General features: G+C 50.1%; 1 protein-coding gene across 8 annotated transcripts in view; it reads left to right on the forward strand.

The window, feature by feature from the left end:
• Window positions 1–15146, forward strand: part of POLR3H (RNA polymerase III subunit H) — a 155291-nt gene that overhangs the window by 68799 nt on the left and 71346 nt on the right. The gene's annotated exons all lie outside the window — the stretch shown is intronic.

Below are 15146 nucleotides of genomic sequence, written 5' to 3' on the forward strand. Positions count from 1 at the left end.
CGGTGGGCGGCCCCTCACGCTTTCAGCTCCTGCCAAATCTCTTCTGTCAAAGCCCCATTTGTTTGGAAGGGGTAGATCGCTTTTGTCTAGCAGCTTGACTTTCGAGAGGGAGCAGCCAAGGAATAAGGGTTATTCGGATGCAATGATTGCTACTCTCTTGCAGTCCAGGAAAACCTCTACTTCCCTGGCATATGTCAGGGTGAGGGGTGTTTTTGAGTCTTGGTGTGTGGAACACAGGTGGATCCCACCCGTGCCTCCGTGAGTCATGTCTTTGGTCTTTTTATAGGATGGTCCGATTAAAGGTTTATCCTTTAATTCCCTGAGAGTTCAGGTAGCGGCCCTGGGTTGCCTTCGTGGCAGAGTGCGCAGAGTTCGCTTGGCTGCGCATCCGGATGTCATGCGTTTTCTTCGAGGGGCAAAGCATTTATGTCATCCTGTCCGGACTCCTTGTCCTTCCTGGAGTCTCAACCTGGTTTTGAAGGCCATGTGTGCGTCATCATTTGAGCCTTTGAAGCTCGCTACGCTAAAGGATCTTACGTTCCCTGTACGTACCTGGATCAGTCCAGACCGTGGGTTATGTCCCCAATCCAGCAGATGGAGTCAGCCAAAGCTTTGAGGGGGCGTCACCATAAGTAGAACTACCCCCTCTGCAGGAGTTCAGTATCTTCTGACTCCAGCAGATGCGAGTAGGGAATTTGGAGTGCTCCCAATTCAGCATAAGCTTTTAACTTTGTCTTTGACTGATTTTTCTTGGGCTATTGCCTATTTATTTTGAATCAGGTTTGAATCAAGTTTCTTTAAAAAAAAAAAAAAAAAATATTTGATTGGGTTAATTAACTAATTGAGGGGTTCAGCTTTGGGGAGGCGTGGCTTACCCTCTGTTTGTGTCTTCTCTTTTCTATTCTACAGACGGGGTAAGTTGGTGTTTCTTTTGCCTTTCAGCTCCCCAAAAACCCCTGGTACCTCGCGGAGGCCGGCAGCACCGGCCTCTCCGCGCTTGCCACACTGACAGCGGCCATCTTGAGCGCCTCGTGGGCGGCTCGAGAAGGCAGGCAGGCTTTTGTTTTTGGCGGGTAGTGCGGCCAGGAGGGCCCCCCCGCGCCGTCTTACTCCTCACGTCGGCGGGCAGTGCAGGCCATCGGGCCCCCCCGCGGCGGCGGCGTTTCGACTCGCGGGACCCCGAGCCTCACTTTTTTATTCTTTTTGTGAACTTTAGTTTTTCGCGGTTTTTTCGGCGATACGATGCCGCGGCCGACGCGCTGCGCGGCTTGCGGCGAACCGGGGTCCCGCATCTCCAGGGAGGGCATCTGTGCCCGGTGCCTTCCCGGGGGGGAAGGCACCTCACAGCCCGTCGCCGATTTCTCTTTTCTCGCTCCTCTGCCCGGGCGCCGGGGGCGGGCCCCTCCCCCAGGCCTGGCGGGAACGGCGGCCATCTTGAACACTCGGCGCCCCGAAGTATCTCAGGAGAGGTCGACTGACAGGGAGTCGGAGCCGGATTCGCCCCCGACCTTGCTGCCGGAGCAAGGCCCGCAGGGGCGGGAGAGCGCAGACGTGCCCCCCTCCAGAGCCCCCGCGGCGAGACCGGGGTTTTCCCCGGAGTTTGTCCTGCTTATGCACACGGCATACCTGCAGGGTCTGGATGCACCGGTGGACCCCCCCCCCTGCCAAGACATGCCGGACCTCGCCTGCGGCTCAGGCCCCCCCCGTTGCGGCGGGAGCGGGGGCCCCGCGCCTTCCCGCACGTGCTCGGGTTTCGCCAGCGACAGGGGGAGCGGCGCCGGACCCAGTGGACACTGATCCGGACGTCATGGATCTGGGGCAAGGGGACGCCACGACGGAGGGGGACGACCCGCGTACGCTGCGCCTCTTCCAGAGGGAAGAGCTGGACGAGCTCATTCCACGCATCATTCAGGAGCTGGATCTGGATCCGCCGCCTGACCCGCCTGCTCCAGTAGCGCCGGCGGTGGTCACATCCTCGAAGAAAGGAGATCCGGTCCTGGCGGCCCTGCGCCCGAGGGCGCGGGCTTTTCCCATTCACGACTCGTTCCTGCAGCTCCTCACGAGGGAATGGGATACCCCCGAAGCATCTCTGAAGGTGGGTCGTGCCATGGAACGGCTGTACCCGCTACCACAAGACTTCCTGGATCTCATCAAGGTTCCGAGAGTTGACTCCGCAGTCTCGGCGGTCACAAAGAGGACGACAATACCGGTGACAGGGGGCACGGCCTTGCGGGATACGCAAGATCGCAAATTGGAGATCTTCCTGAAAAGAGTCTTCGAGGTCTCCGCGCTGGGTATGAGAGCAGCAATGTGCAGTTCACTCGCCCAGCGGGCAAGCCTCCTGTGAGTTCAACAACTTCTCACCTCCCAGGACCTGCCAGCGGCGGAGGCCGCCCAGGCGGACAGGTTAGAAGCTGCAGTGGCGTACGGGGCGGATGCCTCGTATGACCTGTTCCGCGTCCAGGCAAGGGCTATGGTCTCGGTGGTGGCGGCCAGGCGGCTGCTGTGGCTTCGCAACTGGGCGGCAGATACGTCTTCCAAGTCTAGTCTGGGCTCCCTGCCCTTCAGGGGTAAGTTCCTCTTTGGGGAAGATCTGGACCAGCTCATCAAGTCGCTGGGGGAAAATGCGGTTCACCGCCTCCCGGAGGATAGATATTGCCCTTCCCGGGCGTTTGCTTCGTCCCGGACTAGAGCCAGAGCGCAGCGGCGTTACAGGAACTACAGGCCGGGGGGCTCCAGGCCGCCCGCTCCCCGGTCCCAGCCCTGGTCGCGCTCCTTTCGCGGCCGCAGGCCCGTGCGCCCCGCTCTCGGGACAGGTAACCCCTCCCCCAAGTCCTCACAATGATGCCAGAGGCGCCCACTCCGCCGTCCCCAGGATCGGGGGGCGGCTGAAGTTTTTCTACAGGGAGTGGGCGCGGATTACCTCAGACCAGTGGGTTTTGGACACCGTAAAGCAGGGTTACGCATTGGAATTTGTCCGGCCACCGAACAGTCGTTTCGTATTTTCCCCTTGTGGCTCGGCCCTCAAGCGGCAAGCGGTTCAGTCAACGCTGAACAGGCTTCAGGAGATAGGCGCTATTGCGCCCGTGCCCTTTGGAGAGGTGGGCTTGGGCCACTATTCAATCTACTTCGTTGTGCCAAAGAAGGACGGGTCCTTTCGGCCCATTCTGGATCTCAAGGAGGTCAACAAGTCCCTTCGAGTGCTCCGTTTTCGCATGGAAACGCTGCGGTCGGTGATCACAGCAGTGCATCGGGGGGAGTTCCTTGCCTCCTTGGACCTCACGGAGGCTTACTTACACATCCCCATTCGGCCGGATCATCATCGTCTTCTGCGATTCAAGATACTGGACCAGCACTTCCAGTTCATAGCTCTCCCGTTCGGACTGGCGACGGCACCACGTACCTTCACCAAGATCATGATAGTCGTGGCTGCGGCTCTCCGGAGGGAGGGTATCCTGGTTCATTCCTATCTAGACGATTGGCTCATTCGCGCGAAGTTGTTCACCCAAGGCCAGGCAGCCGTGTCCAGGGTGGTACAGTTCCTGCATTCCCTGGGATGGGTGGTGAACTTTTCCAAGAGCTCCCTCGTACCCTCACAGCGCTTGGATTTCTTGGGGGCGACCTTCGACACCCGGCTGGGCAAGGTCTTCTTGCGACAGGACAAAGCGCTCTCTTTGCGGGATCACATACGACGATTCTCTGCGTTACTGGAACCCACCTCCTGGGATTACCTGCAACTCCTGGGGGTGATGGGATCCACCATCGATATGGTCCCCTGGGCGTTTGCGCATTTCCGGCCCTTACAGTGGGCGCTCCTCTGCCGTTGGAAGCCGGTATCGCAGGATTACCAGATGATTCTGCCACTTCCTCAGAAGGCCAGGGACAGTCTGGACTGGTGGTTGGATCCGGCGAACCTAGCCCGAGGCGTGTCCCTCGACTTACCGGATTGGGTGGTGGTAACCACCGATGCCAGTCTAGCGGGCTGGGGCGCGGTCTGCGATCGCAGCGCCATGCAAGGAACGTGGTCGGCGGTGGAGGCGACGTGGTCCATCAACCGTCTGGAGACCAGGGCGGTCAGGCTCGCCCTGCGGCACTTTCTCCCGCTCCTTCGAAACCGGGAAGTCAGAGTGCTATCGGACAACGCGACCACCGTGGCCTACATCAATCGCCAAGGAGGCACGCGCAGCCCACAGGTCGCGCTGGAAGCAGCGCTGCTCATGCAATGGGCGGAGCGTCATCTCGTCCGGCTGGCAGCGTCACACATCGCCGGAGTGGACAATGTTCAAGCGGACTTCCTCAGTCGCCAACGGCTGGATCCCGGGGAGTGGTCTCTGTCCGACGAGGCGATGCAGCTCCTCGTCCATCGGTGGGGGGCCCACCACCTAGATCTGATGGCATCCGCTCTAAACGCCAAGGCTCCCCGCTTCTTCAGCCGGCGAAGAGAACGCGGTGTGGAGGGGGTGGACGCCCTGGCACTCCCATGGCCGGCACATCTGCTGCTCTACGCATTTCCGCCGTGGCCCCTAGTGGGACGGATGCTCCGCAGAATAGAAGGGCATCCGGGGGCTGTGATCTTCGACGTCCCGGAATGGCCCAGGCGACCCTGGTTCGCGGACCTGCTGCAGCTGGTGGTCGACGGCCCGATCAGGCTGGGGCACCTCCCCTTCCTCTTACACCAGGGCCCGGTATTTTTCGAGCAGGCAGAACTCTTCTGTCTTGCGGCCTGGCTTTTGAGAGGCGACGCCTCCGGCGCAGGGGCTACCCGGAGGCGGTAATATCCACGTTGCGGGCGCGCAAGACGTCCACGTCGGTGGCCTACGTTCGCGTCTGGAAGGTGTTCGAGCTGTGGTGCGCCAGCCAGGACACCAGCCCCACGACGGCTTCGGTCCCTCAGATCCTTCAGTTCCTGCAAGACGGGGTGGACAAGGGACTAGCCTACAACTCGGTGAGAGTCCAAGTTGCCGCTCTTGGTTCGTTGTTGCGTGATGGAGGTTCTCTCTTGCAGCACACGGACATTGCTCGGTTCCTCAAGGGTGTCAAGCACCTCCGGCCTCCGCTACGGGATCCTTGTCCCTCCTGGAGTCTCAACCTGGTGCTGCGGGCCCTGTCGGGGCCTCCGTTCGAGCCTTTGCGCACTGCGACACTCAAGGATCTCACTCTCAAGGCGGTATTTCTGGTGGCGATCTGTTCCGCTCGGCGTATATCAGAGCTACAAGCGCTGTCGTGCAGGGAACCCTACCTCCGGTTCTCCGACTCTGGGGTCTCGATCCGCACCGTTCCTTCCTTCCTACCGAAGGTGGTCTCTGCTTTTCATGTGAACCAGACGGTGGAGTTGCCGTCCTTCTCCGCCTACGAGCCGAAGGCTCTCCGACTCTTGGATGTTCAACGCACGCTGCGTATATATCTGGAGGCTACCAACGAGTTCCGGACTTCCGACCATCTGTTTGTCCTTTGGTCCGGTCCGAAGAAAGGCTCCCAGGCCTCCAAGACAACCATTGCGAGATGGCTGAAGGCGGGTATTGCCGCTTCCTATGTTGGGGCGGGGCGGACGCCTCCGCCTGGCATTGTAGCGCATTCTACAAGGTCTCAGGCGGCCTCCTGGGCGGAGGTTCGCTCGGTCTCATCCCAGGAGATCTGTCGGGCGGCTACCTGGAAGTCGTTGCACACGTTCGCGAGGCATTACCGCCTACACCTCGCCTCTTCAGTCACGGGACATTTTGGTGAACAGGTTCTCCGAGCAGGCCTCGCAGGACCCCACCCGATTTAGGGAAGCTTGGGTACATCCCACGGTCTGGACTGATCCAGGTACGTACAGGGAAAAGAAAATTATTACTCACCTGCTAATTTTCGTTCCTGTAGTACCATGGATCAGTCCAGACGCCCACCGCTCTTGGGTTTCTACTCCTGCTTCACCTTGCTCGTGGGAACGGTAAGGGTATCTGTACTTCACCACTTGTCAGTTTTTCACTGTTGTCCCAGCGCCTCACAAGTTGAATTGTTGTCTCTGCAGCCTCCTACACGTTGTAGGACGCCCATTGTTAGTCTGTTGTTACAGTTCCATGGCTGGTTGTTGCCAATTTTCTATAAACTTGATTCAATGAGGGGGTTCGGGTTTTTCTACTCGGGCTTTGATATACTCGATACTGAACTCCTGCAGAGGGGGTAGTTCTACTTATGGTGACGCCCCCTCAAAGCTTTGGCTGACTCCATCTGCTGGATTGGGGACATAACCCACGGTCTGGACTGATCCATGGTACTACAGGAACGAAAATTAGCAGGTGAGTAATAATTTTCTTTTGAAAGTGATTTTTCTGGTAGCTATATCCTCAGCTCAGTGGGTATCGGAGCGTCAGGCCTTATCCTGTAGGGAACCTTTTTTGAGGATTACTGATACAGGAGTGTCCTTGAGAATGGGTTCCCTCCTTTCTGCCTATAGTGGTGTCATCCTTTCATTTGAATCAGTCTGTGGAGCTCTCTTCCTTCCCGAGTTCGGATTCTTCCACTCCTCAGTTCAGAGATTTGCGGAGATTGGACGTGAGGTGGGCCCTGTTACGTTATTTGGAGATTACCAACAGTTTCTGCCTGTTGGATCATCTTTTTGTGCTGTGGAGTGGCCCCAGGAGAGGGCATAAGGCTTCTAGGGCCACTATTGCTCAGTGGTTGAAGGAGGCTTTCAGCTCTGTGTACATTGCTAAAGGTCGGCCGATGCCAGTGGGCTTTCTTCTCATTCTACCCAGTCGCAAGTGGCCTCTTTGGCTGAGTTTCAACAGGTTTCGCCACATGAGATCTGTAGGGTGGCTCCTTGGAAGTCTTTGCACCCGTTTGCCAGGCACTAACGTCTGGATGTCCAAGCCCCAGAACCAAGGGGCTTTGGCGAGAGTGTGCTGTGAGCGGGACTCTAAGGGTCCCACCCGGTGTAGGGAAGCTTTGGTACATCCCAGGAGTCTGGACTGATCCGGTTACATACAGGGAAAGGAAAATGTGGTTCTTACCTGCTAATTTTCGTTCCTGTAGTACCACGGATCAGTCCAGAGTCCCACCCAGTTTGGGAAAAGGGAAATTGGAGAGTCTGCTCGACCAGTTATTTTGTTTGCTCTGAAGAATCAGTATGGCTTAGGTTCCAATCCCACTTAGGGTGGGCAAGGCTTTTGAGTTTGCATGTTTTACATCCCTCTGCTCATTTGGGGGAGCAAAATTATTTATAGTTACTGTTTTTTTTACTAAAGTTTTTATTCATCTGGCTTGGGCACAGTTCAGTACTGACAGACTGCAGATGGTACCTCAGGATATAGGGCAGGTCAGTCAAAACTTGTCTCCATCTGCTGGAGGGGAGGCAAAACGCAGGAGTCTGGGCTGATCCATGGTACTACAGGAACGAAAATAGCAGGTAAGAACCAATTTTCCTATAGAAACTAGAGAGGTGAGGATCTGGAGGGAAAAAAGTACAACACCTGGAATGAAATCTGAGAAACTTTGGGATATTTTGCTTCTATAATAGAAATGCAAAAAAACCCAAACTTCTGTAGGAAGCTTGTTTGTTAATTAGCTACGATGTCATTTAGGAAAGGCACAGCAGTATAGTGGAAACACACCAAAGAAATACCCTGTAGAAAAATAAACTAATTCAGAAAACCTAACAGTAGTAACCAGAAGTTGAAAAACAGGAAAATGTCAAAGATGTATGATGTCTCTCTTCCTAACAGTGTAGTGGAAACAAAACTGAAATCACTATAGCTATTAGTAAGGGAGTGTTGGGATTTTTTAGTTGTTGTCACTGCAAAAACAGCTTATGTCTTTATTTGATGGATTATAATTTAATGTTCATGTGGCAGCTGATGGTGAAAACTTGGTCAACAGCCAAAATTTTTTTAGAAACCAGGGGAAACCATTTTTATTCTAAGAGATTTTTTTATGTGCTTGTTTTTTCTTTTTACACATTTTCCCCTTTCATTGCTTCCAGTCTTACCGTGTCTTTCTCAGGTTCAGGCCAGCATCAGTGCCAGATTCTTCTCTTGGGCCTGGACTAATTTTCGAATTTACAGTTGATCTGGTACCCAGGATTTTTCTAGCCACTAAATTGTGATCTGCAGTCTGGAGATATTATTTGCTTATAGCCATCCCAGCTCATCATTTCATATTGATTAAATTATATCTCGGGCAATCTGGGCTACCACCCCTTGTTCCTTGCAGCCCACCAGTGTTGTGCTGTCCTGTCCAGGAAAAAGCACTCCTTGAATGGCAAAAAAAAATTGCTGCTGATTAGAACATGCCTTGAGCAATTAAACAATTGACCTGACCCGGAAATCAAGCTTAGGTCCTTTGCATGTTGCCACTTGACATTAGGTCAACCCTAAATATACAGGAAGTCCTTGTGCTTACATGTTCCAAGTTGCGAAGTCCCACACTTATGTCTCTATTGTTTTATCACCCTACCCCAGACTTATGATGCTGGGTGATGGTGTCAGTGCATGTACCTCCAGCCCCTCCACATGTCAGCACGTTCAAACCCAGCTTCCACTAAGGTGGTGTTCATGGAAAAGGAAAGAATGAGAGAGGGGGAAACATTTAAATGAGGATTCCAAAATTAGATATCACAGAAATACCAAGAGGAATGAAGTAAGAGAGAAAAGCAGAGGAATTTGACCAAGCCAAACATGGCTTTGTCATATGCAGACTGTAGTATTGTGAAATCTTCTTTCTGACCCTTGTGCCTGCCTTCCCCCCTTATGTACCAATAACCTATCTAACATTAAAACCTATTTATTTATTTATTTATTTTTAATTTTTATATACCGGAATTCCTGTATGCAATACAAATCAATCCGGTTTACATGTAACAAAAAGGTTGCCCTGGTCTGGGAGGTTAGACCGGGGTTTTTTACATAGAACATTGAACAATAACAATCAACCAGTGAACATTAACATTATTACAAGGAACAATGAGAGTATCAATAATATTTAACAAATAATAAATAACCTTGTTCGTGTTTTGAATGGTATGTGTGTGTTCCCCTTTTTACAATGGACTTTAGTAGCGTATAACGACTGCAGTAAACGGTTATATAATATGTCCTCTATTAAATGACTGTTAAATAGGCATTGCGACTAAGCAAGTACATGTAAGAAATTAAGTGTAAGAAATTAAGTGTCAAGCAAGTGTCAAGCAAGTACGTGTAAGAAATTACGTGTAAGAAATTAAGTGTCAAGCAATTCGTGACACCCTACAATGGTTGGATCTGAAAGTCAGGAGGAGGTGCTTAGTTACACTCTGGGAATTGGAATGCTTGCCTGAAGAGCCAGGTTTTTAACCTTTTTTTGAATTCTGGTAGATTGGGTTCGAGTCGTAGGTCTGGTGGGAGCGCATTCCATTGGTGTGGTCCTGCAGTGGAGAGAGCTCTTTTTCTTAGTGTTGATTTGGCAGGAGCTGCGACTAATGTGCCTTTGTAGGCGTTTCTGATGGGTCTAGAAGATAAGTGTGGCCGAAGTTGAATTTGTAGAGATATAGGGTGCGGCGTTATGGATTGCTTTGTGAATGATGGTTAAGGTTTATATAGGATTCTCTGTTTAATGGGTAGCCAGTGGAGGTTGCTCAAGATGGGGGTAATATGGTTTCTTCTGTTAGTGTTAGTTAGGATTCTGGCTGCGGCATTTTGTACCATCTGTAGGGGTTTTGATGCTGTTAGAGGGGAGGCCAAGTAAGATTGAGTTGCAGTAATCAAGTTTCGAAAAAATAATGGATTGAAGAACGAGGCGAAAGTCATTGAAGTGAAGGAGTGGCTTTAGTTTCTTTAGGACCTGTAGTTTAAAGAAGCAATCCCTGGTGGTTGTGTTAATGAATTTTTTTAGGTTAAGTTGGTTGTCAAGCCATGCTCCTAGATTCCTGACGTCTGCAGAGAGCTCCATGTTTTGTGCCAGGCTGGGTACGTGGGTGTTTGGTTTGTGAGAAATCAGTAGCAACTCTGTTTTGCTGGAGTTTAGAATCAGGTTCAGGCTGGAGAGTAGATGTTTAATTGGTTGAAGACAATTCTCCCAGTAGTCGAAGGTTTTTTGAATTGATTCTGTGATGGGGATGATGATCTGGATGTCATCTGCATAGAGGTAATGAGTAAGCTTGAGTTGTGATAGGAGATGGCAGAGGGGGAGGAGGTAAATGTTGAACAGGGTGGGAGAGAGGGATGAACCTTGTGGTACACCTTGGTCTGATAGGATGGGGTCAGATTCCTTGTTGTTAATTCTGACCTTGTAAAACCTGTTTGATAGGAACGATTTGAACCAACTGAGAGCTGTGCCTTTGATTCCTATGTTTGATAATTGTTCTAGTAGTTGTGAGTGATTTACCGTGTCGAACGCTGATGATAGGTCTAACAGGACCAGTAAGAATGACTGTTTTTTCTCCAGGTTCAAAAGTAAATTATCAGTGAGAGAAAGCAAAAGGGACTCTGTGCTTAGTGATTTACGAAAACCGTATTGTGCAGGGGAAAGAATGTTGTGCTCCTCGAGATATTCGGAAAGTTGTTTATTTACGGCTTTTTCCATGAGTTTGGAGATCAGGGGCAGGTTTGCAATGGGTCTGAAGTTGGCTGGGTCCGTGGGTGATGCAGTTGGTTTTTTCAGTAGGGGTTTGAGGATTGCAAGTTTTAGTTGATTAGGAACTGTGCCCATGGCTAGAGAGGTATTGATGATTTCCGCAATAGGTTTTGCGACGGTGCTAGGGATGGCGGTGAGCAGATTAGTAGGGAGTGGGTCCGAGGGATGTGAAGATGGTTTAATTTTTTTAAGTAGATTTTCGATCTCCATGGCTGATGTGGGCTCGAATGTCTCTAGACTAGAATTCAGCGTGGGTAGGTATGTGCTGTGAGGTGTTGGAAGGGTTTGATGGGTTGTAAGTGAGCTAGTAAGGTTTGAGATTTTTGTCTTGAAGTAAGTGGCTAATTCGTTGGCTTTGCTGAGTGCTAGTTGGTCTGGAATGGAAGGTGGCGTTGGTTTGGTGAGGGATGAAATGTAAGAGAATAAAGCTTTAGAGTCGAAGATGAAGTTATGAATTCTTTTTGCATAGAAGTCCTTTTTTGTTTTGTGTATGGCGTTTCTGTAGGTGTTGAGGGTGGCTTTGTAGTCCAGTCTGGATGTGGGTGAGGGGTTGTTTCTCCAGCTTTGTTCTTTGTTTCGTAGTTTTTGTTTTAGGGCTTTGAGTTCCGGGGTGAACCTCGGTTTTCTGTTGTCTCTTGCCGGTTGGATTGTTTTTGAGGAGGTTGGGCAGAGTTGGTCCGCTATTTTGTTCGTGAGTTTGATCCATGAAGAGGTGGCTGTGTTGGCGTCTGAGAGGTCTATTTGTTTGAGATCTTTAGAGCATTGTTCGGTGAGTAACTCCAGTGAGCATGGTTTCCTGAAATGAATGATGGTTTTGGAGATGTTTGTAGGTGGTGTGTTTTTCATTTTGAGGGTTGTGTCTATGATCTGGTGGTCTGACCAGGGGATTGGCGTGCAGGTGGGATTGGTATGGATGGACCAGCTCTCGTTGATAAATATGAGGTCTAATGTATGACCTGCTTTGTGAGTGGGCCCGTTGATTATTTGTGAGAATCCAAGGTGACTGAGGGAGGTGAGGAAGGTTTCGCAGTTAGTGGATTGAGGGATGGAGTCCACGTGAATGTTGAAGTCTCCCAATATGATGGTTGGTTTGTCTGAATTTAAGTGTTTGGCTATCATCTCTATTAGAGGGGAGGGGTTAGCCTCTAGAGTTCCTGGTGTGGCGTAGATGAGGAATATTTGTAGATGTTGAGATTTGAATATGGAGCATTCTAGTTTGAAGTGGAGTATGATAGTTGTAGGGATATGCCCAATTGTTTTTTTGCAGCAAGTAGAATTCCTCCTCCTTTCTTTTTCGGTCTAGGTATTGAGAAAAGGTCGAAGGATTGTGTTGGAAGTTGGTTTATTAATGATATGTCAGTGGGTTTTAACCAGGTTTCTGTTATTGCACATATGTCAGGGTTGTTGTCAATAAGGTAATCATTGAGAAGGTGCATTTTTTTGGAAAGTGACTGTGCATTGAATAAGGTTAAAGTGAATAATGAGAGGCCTAGAAGTTGTGTAATGGGAGATGTCATGATGTTGATGAGTCTTTGTTGTCTGGGTGTCTGAATGGGGTCTGGTGGAGAGTTATTTCTGGGTTTTCTTTTGAGTATGGGGATGGAGTAGCTGTGTATCATTGTATGTTGATTTGCTAGGGTTATGAATAGGGGTACGTCTGTAACTGGGTACGTACCCGGTCGCCGGATAACACTGGGTACGTTCAGAGTCTGCTAGGATGGATGCTGGAACTGCTGGAGTGGAAGCTGGAACTGCTGGAGTGGATGCTGGAATTGCTGGAGTGGATGCTGTGAGGGCTGGATTGAATGCTGATTTGTTTTTGATGGACGCTGGGGGTTAGTAAAGGGTGCTGTATTGTGGCTGGAATGGATTAGTTGAGGTGATTGGCAGGGGTTGGTGCGTGATGGCTTTGTCCGGTCCGGAAACTCCGTTTGTCCATAGCCGTTGGCTAGTTATAGAGTCATCTGTGGACAAGGATCGTGTATTCCTTGGGGCTGAGCCGAAGGGGCGAGACAAAGGGGCAGGCCCCTTTGTCGCGCTCCTTCGGCGCGTGACGCCTAGCTTGGTGTGTTTTTTTTAAAGCCGAGCGAGGGCTGCCTTGATAGGCCGTCTGTCCCGGCTGTCCCTTCGTGCGATTGGTCGGGGTCCGGTGGAGGCGGGGCGAAGGCCCGAAGAGGACGGCGATCCGGCTGCGGGCGAGGTCGTAAGGCCCGGCTGGCCTCGTGGTCGGCGAGAGGACCTGCTTGGGGTAGGAGTGCAAATTGCTAGGCCTTACCCCGGTGGGTCCTCGGCGCCGATCGCGCAGGCCCTCCCTCCTATCTCACGGTCGCCGGGAAGGAAATGAATTTATTTGTTGAATAGGTCCTCTTCTTGTGTATATTTTGCATTACTTTGACGAAGAGGTAGTTTGTCTTTTGACCCCTGTGTGACTATACCATAGGTTCCCTTCTTATGTAGCAGACTAGTGTGAGTGTCTGAATTGCATGTGTGTGTGTGGGGGGGACCCTTGGTCTTCCACCACTGGCCCTAGATCTCTGCCTGGTAGGTAACAGCTAGGAGGGACAGACTATTTCTTGCAGCACCTTCCCCTGAGGATGCCTGCAATGGTTCAGTCCTTGTCCAGAAGAGGAGTTTGGGGGGGGGGGTTAGAGCCTTCCTGAGTGTGGTCAGTTTGGGTTTTGTTGAGGGAGGAACTGTATTACCCCTCTTCTGGTTTTTGATTGGGAGATTGCTCTTTTTCCAGTGCACCCCCTGCCTGATAAAGACTATTCCTTCCTGAAAGTAGAAAGGACTTTAGTAAGAAGAGATTTCAGGATTTTGTTTGGGTGAATCCTGTTCCTGCCGGTGAGGCAACCCCCATCACCATCGGGCAGGAGGGAGAAGACCTGGTTAATCCTTTCCAGCCAGTGAGAGGACTCCTCACCTAGTGGTTAAGTTCAGATTTTTGAGAGTTGTTTGAGTGACGAGGTTTTTTGTACCACCCCTCCTCATTGTGTGGCTGAGTTGTAAAAGCCCTGCTGGTACCCAGAAAAAGACCTTTTCTCCTGAAACGTCAAAGTACAGAAGAAATCCAGAAGAGAAGATTGAGAAAATGTCAGCAACTGTGTAAGCTCTTTTTTTTTTCTCTTTCTCTCTCCTCTTATATTTTCAATATTACTGTGTATGGTGAAAACATTCTGTTTTTACTTGAAAGTAGTGTCACAGCCTTGTTTTGGGATCAAGTCATATGTATAACTGTTTCCTATGGAAAAATAAGTTTTGACTTGAGACACTAATTTCAGGAAACAATTGTGACTTACGTTTGAGGGCTTCCTGTATTTGGATTGTAGTAAAGCATTTGATACTGTCCCACATTGGAGGCTGAAACAAACTGAGCAGGCTAGGGGTACACCCCAAGGTGTCTGACTGGGTTAGCCATTGGTTGCCAGAGAATAATGGTAAATTGTAAAAGGAGTAACCTATATGGTGCATCAGATCAATCCTGGGGCTAGTTTTGTTTTATATGTTAATATGTGATATTACAGAGAGGTTATTAAGGAAGGTTTGAGTTTTGCAGATGACGGTGTGAACACCACAGAGGGAACAGACAGAAATAAGACAGAATAAGAAGTGATCTAAGAGAGCTTGAGGAATGGTAACGTGCTTGGTACCTTAGGTTCACTACAAAAAAAAATGTTTAGCTATGCATTTGGGTCACTGAAATCTAAGGGGTAAATATGTAATTGATGTGTACCACAGTTCTTGGGTAATCGCTTCTGCTAATCTGAAGATTGCAAAAAGAACTTAAGTCAGCAACTAAAACCAGTAAGTGCTGGGGTATATATATAGAGAGACATAACCAGCAGAAAAAAAAAAAAGAGATAATGGCACTAAACATGGCATTTGGTGAATCTCATCTGGGGTATTATGTCCAATTCTGGAGTTGTACCTCTGAAAGGTGGTATAGTGGAGGGCAGTCATGGGAGAGGCTACCAAACTGGTGCCAGGTCTGCCCTAAAAGTCTAGTGAGATGAAACTTCAGGTCCTCAACATGAATATTCTTGAGAGAAGAGACAGGGAATAGGATAAAAGCATTAAAATACTTCAAATGTAAATATGCACAAGAAGCAAACCCTTTTCAGTGAAAAGGAAGCTCTAGAATTAGGAGTTCATGATAATGAGGCTGAAAATAGATTCAGGAGCAGTAATAGAAAATATTTCTGTACAGAGGGTGATGAATGCATGGAATGGCCTAGGGGAAATGGTGGAGGAAAAAACAGTTTTAAAAAAAAAAGCTCAAAGTCTGGAATAAGCACAGAGGATTTTTAGTTGAGAAGAAGGCATGGAATAGGAGCCTAGGAGTTAGAGCAGTGGGAAGCCAGGGTTCAAATCCTACTATCACTACTTGTGATCTTGGGCAAGTCACTTTACCCTCCGTTGCCCCAGGTACAAACTTATTGCCTGATTCACTAAGGCTTTTCTCCCATTCTATGATGAATCAGGCCCTTAGGTTGTAAGCCCTCTAGGAACAGAGAAATGCCTACACTACTTGAATGTAATCTGCTTTGAAGTGCCAAAAA

This window comes from Rhinatrema bivittatum, chromosome 2 (genome assembly GCF_901001135.1).
Source record: "Rhinatrema bivittatum chromosome 2, aRhiBiv1.1, whole genome shotgun sequence".
NCBI lineage: Eukaryota > Metazoa > Chordata > Amphibia > Gymnophiona > Rhinatrematidae > Rhinatrema > Rhinatrema bivittatum.